This window comes from Carya illinoinensis, chromosome 6, assembly GCF_018687715.1.
Source record: "Carya illinoinensis cultivar Pawnee chromosome 6, C.illinoinensisPawnee_v1, whole genome shotgun sequence".
Taxonomy (NCBI): Eukaryota; Viridiplantae; Streptophyta; class Magnoliopsida; order Fagales; family Juglandaceae; genus Carya; species Carya illinoinensis.
In genome coordinates, this window is record NC_056757.1 from 10,106,685 (window position 1) to 10,117,075 (window position 10,391).

Here is a 10,391-nt window from a genome sequence, read left to right on the forward strand (position 1 = left end):
GTGTTCTAGGGTTTTCTTCAAGACAAGAAAATCCTAATCTTCAAGGTTCTTTCATAGGTCCGAAACTCTAAAGGATAAAAATTCTAGTTTTCAAATGATTGCTTAGGTCGCGGTCTTCCTTACTCTCAAAAGTATTCATCCTCAAAACTTAGCCAAAAGATAGTTTAGATTTTTACTCTTTGAAGAAAAAAACCCAAAGTATCCGAGTGTGTGTGTGTGTGTGTGTGTGTGTGCTTGTGTGGAAATCTCTTTTCAAAATAAAAAGTATTTTTTTCTTCTCTTGGTCATGTGTGTATGTCTTGATCATTTGTTCATGAAGAACTTATAGAATCTGAAACATTCCATTTCTTGGCCGTGTGTGAGAAACAAGAAAAAGAAGTGTTTGGTTTTTCCTTACCTCATGGCTCTAACTTGCAAGCACTTAGAATAATGCTTGAGTAGATGAAGGGTGGTGTTTGGATGAAGAGAAAATGGTAGAGAGTAGAGAGAAAGTGAGTGACTAAAAATATCTAAGCTTTTCTTCAAAAACACCAAAAAAGACTCTTGGTTTTTCATCTCCCCCTTCTTATAGGCATGATTTCCCTCTAGAAAAATCTGGAACTTGGTGCATGGATGCCAAATTGCATCACCACCATGTGTGTCTCTTCCCCTTCCCCCATCATTAGATGGTGTTAGAACAAAAGCCAACTTTCAGACAAGTGGCATGTAGGCTACCCAAACCAAAACCCTAATTCCTCTTATGCCATTCTTCAAGTGTCTAAGTTCATTCTATCTAATGGCAAAAGGGTCAATCTCCAAACCCTAGATCGTTCTTAAAGCTCTACTCGTGTGCATGCTTGCCCAGTGGCAAGTGGAGTGTGTGTGTAGGTGGTTGCCGAAATCCCTTCAACTCCCAAGATGATCTTTCATCTTCCCAAAGTCTTGGAAAAAGTGTGATTGGTCAATGTGGGTGGCATGCACCCTTCCCTAGTGTCGTCCACCTCATGAGCTTCCCACCAAGATTCTTCTAAAAACCTTAATCATGTGGCTCTCCATCTCCTTTATAGATTTCACCTCTTTCCAAAGAAAAACTTTTCATCTTCTATCTTGCATGCATGACACATGGCAACCTCCTTTAGAAACTGAAACCCTTTCTCTCCATGGTTGCCATGCCTTTGTCCCTTGGTCATCCCTAGGCACCACTTCCCATAACCTCATCATTTTCCTTCTAGAAGCCCTTCTCTGCTAGTGACAAGTGTCACAATATCTCTTCTTACAAGCAAGTCTTCTTGCATGCACAACACATGGAAAAAGGTGGGTGATCCTCTAGGTTAGGTGTGTAAGGCTCAAACCTCACCTCTCTTCCCTCAATTCAGTCCAAATTCATCAAGTCCTAGTTGTAGGTTTCATTGGAAGACATGTGGCATCCAAAGAATTAGGTTAGACATGTGCCCTGGTCCCATTGGGCTTCAAACCCTAACTTTTTTATATAAGCTGAATATCACATGGGCTTAGGCCTTCCTCATGGCCTTAGATGCCCAGTGTACCAAGCCTAGGTTCTGATTGGGTTATTCCACCTTACTTGGCCCAAAATAATACACCAAAATAAACGAAGAGGCTTAGCTTAATCCTAGTTGTCACAACCACATAAAAATACTATGAAATATTATTAGGATCTATGAATGATTCAAGACATATTGGCAAGTTAGTTGAAAAAGAAGTATAACAAGAGATGGAGAATAATAGGTTGCAGTTCTAACTTCGATAGATAGTGCTCGATGGCTTACATTCGAAACGTGTGCCTTTAAAGGTCATGATGAAAGCTCTGACTAAAAAATTAAAGTAACTTCATTGAACTTGAAAAACTTCTAGCAAGTTATGATGATCAAGTTGACGGAGTTGTCATGGAAAATGCTCTACTGAATGTCAAATATATGTCACCTAAAATTCAAAAAGAAATTTTGGATATATCTACAAATAAAGTGTGAAATGTGATTCACAAAGAAATTGGGGATGCCAAATTTTGTATTCTTATTGATAAAGCTCGAGATGAGTCCAAAAGAGAACAAATAGCTATATCATTTTGAGGTTCGTTAATAAAGATGGTTTTATTAGAGAGTGATTTTTTTATATTGTGCATGTCAAATATACTATGACACTAACTCTAAAAAAGGAGATATATGTTATTCTTTCTCGTTACAACCTACAAATTGAGAAGGGTGGTGAATGGAATGGATTACAAACTTTATTTCTTAAATATTATCCCTGTGCATATTATGTGCATTGTTGGGCTCATAAACTACAATTAGCTTTAGTTGCAGCCTCTAGAGAAACATGTTCATCAGTTCTTTGTCCATTTGACATCCATTATCAATATTGTTATTGGTTCTTTTAAACATAATGATGAATTACAATTTGCTCAAACTACTAAAATTGAAAGTTTGACGACTTCCAATGAGAATGAGATTGGAAAATGGGAAAATCAAATTGGTATGCTTCAACAAGTTGGAAATACTAGATGTGGATCTCATTTTCAATCTGTTTGTAACTTGATGAGGATGTTTGGTGCTATTGACTCAGTTATCAATACTATCTCAAATTAGGGACTAAATTATTCTCAACGTGGTGATGCTAAAGTGACTTACATTGTATTAACATCATTTGAATTTATTCTAATATTACATATGATGAAGAAAATCATAGGAATCACTAATGCGCTTTTCCAATCTTTGTAACAAAATTTCAAGATATTGTGAATGCCATGAGCTTAGTTTCAACCACAAAAGTACTCATTCAAAAGTTGAGAGATGATGGGTATGAGTATTTGCTCACTAATGTTAAATCATTTTGTGAAAACCACCAAATTGATATTCTGCATATGAAATTCATTATATTAGAGCTTAAGGTAAATCTCTTCATCAAGTTGATAATTTATTGAAAACAATATAGCATCATTTTAGGATTCATATATATATATATATATATATATATTGCTACAATAGATTTCCAGTTACAAGAATTGAACAATAGATTTAATAATCAGAGAATGGAACTTCTTATTCTTAGTGCTGCTTTAAACCCTAAAGGTAGATTCAAATCATTTAAAGTTGATGCTATATGCAAATTGGTTGAGAAGTTTTATCAATAAGATTTTATTGAGCATGAAAAATTCATTTTGAGAATTCAATTGCAGTATTATGAGTTTGATGTGCTAAATGCATCCAGATTTTCAAGGTATGTCTACATAATCTGAGCTATGCAGAGGACTAGCAATTTAAAAAAAAAAACAAAGATTTATTATTTTATTGATAGATTAATTAGTCTAGTATTAATTCTTCCTGTTTCTACGGCTACTACTGAGCAAGTATTTTCTACCATGAAACTTATAAAATTATATTGTGTACTTGAATGACAGATGAGTTTCTTAGAAGTCATTTGCTAGTTTATATTGTGAAAGAAATTACCAAGAATTTAACTTTAGAGATGATAATAGACGATTTTATTCCATGAAAGATTGTCATCAAGCTTAATTTGAAGGAAAAATTCTAAGTTAATATTTCAATTTCTATTTATTTATTTATTTATTTCTTGTGTAAATGTTTCTTGCAAACTAGAGAGATCCTAAGGAAAATTATCTTATAAGATAATTTATAGACATTTTTTTATTCAAATTTTATGACATATGGTTATTATTTTTTTAAATAGTCACATGCAAAAAACACATATCATAGGCTTTGCCAATCCCCCCCCAACCAAATCCTAATTTTGCTCCTAATTACATATACAGTAATAAAAAAAGGAAAAACAAATTAGCGATAAGGGATATGAGAATTCACTAAAGAACTCCATTTTCTTTGCCACATGTAGATAATCATGTCAACTTCAATACTAAAAAAGTAGGGAAGATAAATATGTAGGGAAATAGACATATCTAATTATGGTTCCCAATGCGGATGCTCATATTGTTGTATCAACACAAGAGACTCATGCTTCAATGAGAGTTGTCAAGGTTGGTCATATCTTAAAGATTTGAAATTATAAAGTCAAATGGAGTAACGAAAGTGGTGTTATGAGAAACATTAACATTGTAGCTTGTGAGGCTTATGCACATTTTATATATTGATAATGAAGTGTTGCTTGATTGAGGTTACTAATAAAAAAAAAAAATGTTATCTAGTTATGTGTGTGTTGAATTTATCAATTAGGGGCGCTACCTGCTTGGGTGGTGTCACTAAATCGACACCTGCAGCCCATCCCCACCCAAATTCTCGACCATCCACATCCGCTTGCCGGGTGGGCTGATTAGAACCTCCACCTTCCACTAATAAATTATTAAAAAAAACATAAAAATTTATGAAAAAAATACAAATATATATAAAAAAATGCATAAAATCAACAACAATTGCACAAAATAACTAATAAATCTCTGATTTGTATGAGGTGGTGATGTACTTAGATTAAAAAAAATTTACTAACAAATCTTAAATCCACAATGGTGCTTTGGTGACCACGATCTTAAGTCGCAGAGACCCACAACCAAACCATGGTAGTAGATTGTAGCTTGGTTATGACCCATGACAACGACTTGGGTGTGGGTGTGGAGATTCTGAAGAAGAAGAAGAAGAAGATTGAGAGGAGGAGAAAAAGAAGAATAGGAGAAGAAAATAGAGGCACCGACGTGAGGAAAAGGACAAGAGAAGAGAGGTGGGTGGCTAAAAAGTGAGAGCAAAGAGAAAAAAAATTAAAGTATTTAGTTTATAGAGTTGTATTTTTAAAAAAAAAAAAGAAAATATATATTTATATACATATATTATACGGGTTGTTGGGTAAAAATATAGGCGACCCACCCGCCCATCTCTCATATGTCAACTTATTAGTTAGTCACCCATTAGCCCATTTAATGTTTTAAAGTTATTTAAAAAAAAAAACAAAAACAAAATTATTTCATGGAAGAGATTGAGATTACATGTGACTTTCCTACTTGCATGATTAATACTACAGTTTTGTTACATATAGGCATAAGTGTGAAGGCACTATGCACGTCGCTAGCATGGCATTTCGCCATGTCAATACTTAGGAAGAAGAAAAGCACTAACCCATTTCACTCTCCGATCTCTTCCTCTCTCTCAAATTGACAAATCTCTTATCCTATCGTTCATCTTTTCCTCAGATTGGCATTTGGACCGAGTGATTGTAGAAACTACCACTTAGCTCTGTCATCAGGTCGGGCAGCAAGTACGCACTCCTCGGTTGCTACCCACTCCTTGGTGTCAAATTAGGTAAGAGCCTTTCAAAGTAATTTGCAAGTGTAATTTTGTTTTCTGTTCTTTTTTTTTTCTTTTCTCTGACTGTGGGACTTTTGAAATTTGTGAAATGGAGGGGACTTGTGAAATTTTTGAAATTGAGAGGGGGGGAGGAGGAGGTAGCCTTTCAAGGGCTCTAGTATCGGGGTTGTGTTTCCATATACTTTCATAGTAGCGGCAATCTATTTTATTTTGTTGGATCATACTTTATATGATTCTAGTGGTGAACACACCTTTCAGGGATTTTGGTATTGGGGTTATGTTTCTATTGATTTTGGTGCTTGTGTAGATGTGGTGATAGACAACAATGAATTGAAATTTTGTTGAACCCCACTTTCCTGGCTAGAGTCAATTGAACAACTTTTGAGATCTAAGAGATCTACAAAACTAAACATGTAAGCAATTTTTTTTTTATTTAATTTTCCCATTAGCATTTACATGCTTGTCCAAATGTGTGTCTCCTCCTTTTGATGATTTCTCTATTGCAATGTGAACTAACCCCATGTTTCTTTCTATTTGTACCCTTTTTGCCTAGCCAAAAAAACCAAAAAGTAGAAGGAAAATAAAGAAAAAGAAAAGAAAAGAATGGTCATCATGTCTGCCAATAAATTTGTTAACCTGTAATTTAAATTTTTAAGCGTCTTGAGAAACATTAGGCAGACACCATGTTATATTTGGAAACATGTTGATTTCTTCGGCCCATATGAATTACTCAATTAAAAACTTGCAAATCATATGTAAAGGGGCCAAATTGTGCAACGAAACTATTGGAACAAATATATATATATATATATATCTAATTAATTTGTTTGTATATCTAAAATAATAAAATCTAGAATAAAGAAAATGATTTCTCATATTTTAAGGTTATTACGAACCAGTTGTTAAGGACATCGGTCTAGTCCATAAACATTAAGATCTTCTAGCTCTGCTTCTCCTTAAGATGACCGAAGTGCCTCCCTCGTCTTTTTGCTTATATTTACTTGAGTATGGAACTTGAGTAATGGTGTTGGGTGTATATGAATGGTTTGTATTGTGATTGTGAATTGGGAAATCTATGGAATGAATGTGATATATGGAATGTTGTGGACAGATTGTGGTGTCTCTCTTGGGATTGGTGCCACTTAGGGAAAATTAGGATTTGTTGTTTAGGGTAAGCGCCACTTAGGGTAATGTAGTAATTATGGAAGTGAGGCTAGGGCAAGGGTTTTCTAGAATATAAGAAATCCTTATGGATCTAGGATTTATGTCTATGATTGTTGAAGGCACTAGATCTAGGTTAGATCTAGGATTTTATGATTTTATGGAATAGATCTATGATGAAATATGAATGGATGGAGGTTTAAATAGTGTTTGGTAGGTAGGAAAGTATATGGAATTGGCCAACACGGCTAGATCTTCTTGGAAAAGTAGATCTAGTGTGTTAGATGGATGAATGAACCAATGGAATGGAGAATGGCTTGAGGAATGATGGATTTGCAAAGATGGTGAATGCAAAAAGAAAATAACAAAGAAAGTAAATCAACAATGAAAAAGAGAAAGGAAACTAATCATAAGATTGATAAATGAATCATCACCTATCCACAAACTTCAAGCTGAAGATCTTCTATTTGGGATTCACACAAGTTGCACTCAAATAGTCTAAGTGCTAATCACCGAAAATAGATATCGAGAACAAATAATCCATCCACTAAGGAATTTGCCAAATGAAATGCTAGGGTCCTACTTACAGGTTTACAGAGTGGAAACCCTAGTAGGTCTCATAAATAATAAAAGACTTAAAATAAATGCAGTAATAATAAAATAATAAATAATATTCCTAGGGTTAGTCGTGGGACCCATAGTGGCCCACGGCTAGCCTAGATGCAAGGCATGGCTCGGATGGGCCATGGAGGTTGCTACCATGCACATGCATGGCTGGGACTGCTGTGTGCATGGCCGAGCATGGCCTAGCCTTGTGCAAGGCTGATGCTCCCATGTGCTTGCATGGCTAGACTTGGTCTGCTCGCTATGCAGGCTGGTGGCCTGTGCATGCGCGCTATGCTGCGCGTGCTGATGCACTTTGGCTTTGTCACTAACTTCGCTAGCATGCTGCTGTGGCAAAGATATGTCATGGCATGGGCCACGGCATGCCTGTGGCTCATCATTGAGGTTGTCGAGGCATGCCAATGGTCATGTCAAGGCTTGGCCCGTAGCCACTTTCCTAAGGATTCTGATATTCCCCTTCTTTTCAAGCACATCCTTGCCTTCAAGGATCAACTGTGGATATCTCAATACCATATCATCATAATCTTCCCACAAAGCCTCCTCTCTTGGCACTCCTTGCCCTTGAATCAAAGTTTGCCACGCCTTCTTTCTAATCCTTCCCCATGTTACCACCCTATACTTAAGTACTTTTTTAAGTTGCAAAAGCATCCTTCCCTCATCATCAAAGTTTGGTAGCTCTTCAACTATGAGTCTAGAGTCACCAATTCTCTTCCTCAACATAGAACATGGAAGATCGGATACAATCTTGATGTTGGAGGAAGTTCCAATCTATAGGCCACTTCCCCCAATCTCTCCAACACTTTAAAAGGCCCATAATACCTTTTGGAAAGCTTCAAACTAAGCTTCTTCCTCAAGGTCTTTTGTCTGTATAGTCGTAGCTTCAAATACACATAGTCCCCCACATCAAACACAACCATACATCTTCCCTCATCATAATATTTTTTTCATTCTCTCTTGGGCTCTCTTAAGCTCTCTTTTAACCTTCACTAGGATCTCATCCCTAGTGATCATTCTCTCTTGGGCTCTCTTAAGCTCTCTTTTCACCTTCACTAGAATCTCATCCCTAGTGATCAACTATTTTTCAACCTCATTGTTTTTGGTCATCCCTCTCTCATAATTCACTAAAGTAGGTGGTGGTCTCCTATAAATCACCTCAAAAGGGCTCCTTTGGATAGAACCATGAAATGATGAATTGTACCAATATTCAACCCAAGTGAGATAATCCCCCCACTTTGTTTGTTCTTCATGGCAAAAGCATCTCAAATATTGCTCAAGCGTCCTATTTACCACCTTGGTTTGCCATTAGTTTAAGGATGGTAAGAGGAACTTGCCTTCAACTTACTTCCTTGTAGCTCAAAGAGCTCATTCCAAAAGGTGCTCATAAACACCCTATCTTGATTGGTCACTACGCTTTTGGGAAACCCATTTAGTTTCACCACATTGTCAATGAAAACTTTGGCCACACTCTTAACCTTGTAGGGAAGCCTAAGTGGAATGAAATGAGCATACTAACTTAGCCGATCCACCACTAACAAAATCACCTTATGGCCACCACTAGCCGGTAGCCCCTCCACAAAATCCATTGTTACATCTTCCCATATCATGTTTGGAATGGGCAATGGTAGCAAGAGCCCGGATGGAGGTTGTATCATACTTGGCCTTTTGAAAAATGTCACATTCGGCCATAAGCTTCTTAACCGCCTTTTTAAACCCTTTCCAATAGAAGAAGTGCTTGATTTGAATATATGCTCTTAACCATCCCGAGTGTCCACCCTCTTTGCTATGATGGAAGTGGTCAAGAATTTCCTTCCTCAAATTAGGAACATTAGGCACATAAACATAGTCTTTGTAGTAGACAAGACCATCTTGTACCTTGAAGTTCACAACCCTATCTCTTTGTGCTTCTCAAAGCTCAATAATCTCAAGGGCCCTTGCATCAATCCTTGTCGCCTCATGGATTTTGTCCCATATCCTCAATTCAGTCCCACTCAAGGCCAACATAGAAGACTCATCCTCTTCATGCACAATCCATAAAAGTGCACTTCCTTCTCTTCTACTCAATGCATCCGCTACTTATTCTCTTTACCCGGTTGGTAAACAATGTCGTACTCAAATCCAAGCAGCTTAACAAGAAATTTTTGTTGCTCAGGAGTAACAATATTTTGTTGTAGAAGATGTCTCAATGCTTGTTAGTTGGACATAATAGTAAACTTGTGGCCTAAGAGGTAAGGCCGCCACACCTTCACTGTATGGACAACCACCAATATCTCTCTAGCATAGGTACTCCAAGCTTTCTTCATTGGCCCAAGTGCCTTAGAAATAAAGGCCAAGGGTCTCTTTTCTTGGATCAAACAGCACCTATATCCATCCATGCTTGCATCTGTGAACACCTTAAAAGGCTTTTCAAAATTGGACGAAGCAAGTATGGAGTCATGGTCATCACCCCCTTCAAGTTTTCAAAGGCATTGCTTGCCTCTTGTATTCACTCAAAATTATCTTTTTTGGGCAAGAAAATAAGTGGCTTAGCAATAAGCCCATAATTCTTCACAAATCTTCTATAGTAGCCAGTCAAGCCCCAAAAATCTCTCAAGGCCAAAACATCCTTAGGCAAAGGCCAATCTATCATAGCCTTTATCTTTCTTTGATCCACTTGCACCCCCTCACTCGAGATGAAGTGACCAAGATACTTAAGCTCTTTTTCTATAAAGGCATATTTAAAAGCCTTTATGAAAAAGTGTGTTCTTCTAAGATCTTCATCACAACCTTTAGATGCTCCTTATGTTCTTTAAGGGAGTTGGAATAAACCAAGATGTCATCAAAGAATACTAACACAAATCTTCTCAAGAGTGGCTTGAAGATTATGTTCATTGCGGCTTGGAAAGTGGATGCAGTATTGCATAACCTAAATGGTATCACTAGGTACTCATAATGCTTGGAATGAGTCCTAAATGCCATCTTATGGACATGTTTCTACTTCATACAAATTTGGTGGTACCGGCCCTCAAATCAAGCTTGGAAAACACCCTCGCCCCATGTAGCTCATCGAACATCTCATTAACCGTGGGTATAGAAAATCTATCCTTTACTATTGCGTCATCTAAGGCCCGATAATTCATGCAAAATCGCCAAGACCCATCCTTCTTCCTTACTAACAACACTGGTGAGGAAAAAGGGCTAGTACTTGGCCTAATCAAGCCACTTATCAACATTTCTTCCACTTGTCTTTCAATCTCTTCTTTTTGAAAATGTGTATACCAATATAAAGGAACATTAACCGGTTTGCTCTCATCAACAAGCATGATGAGATTGTCAAAGAGCCTAGAAGGTAGCAAGGTAGTAGGC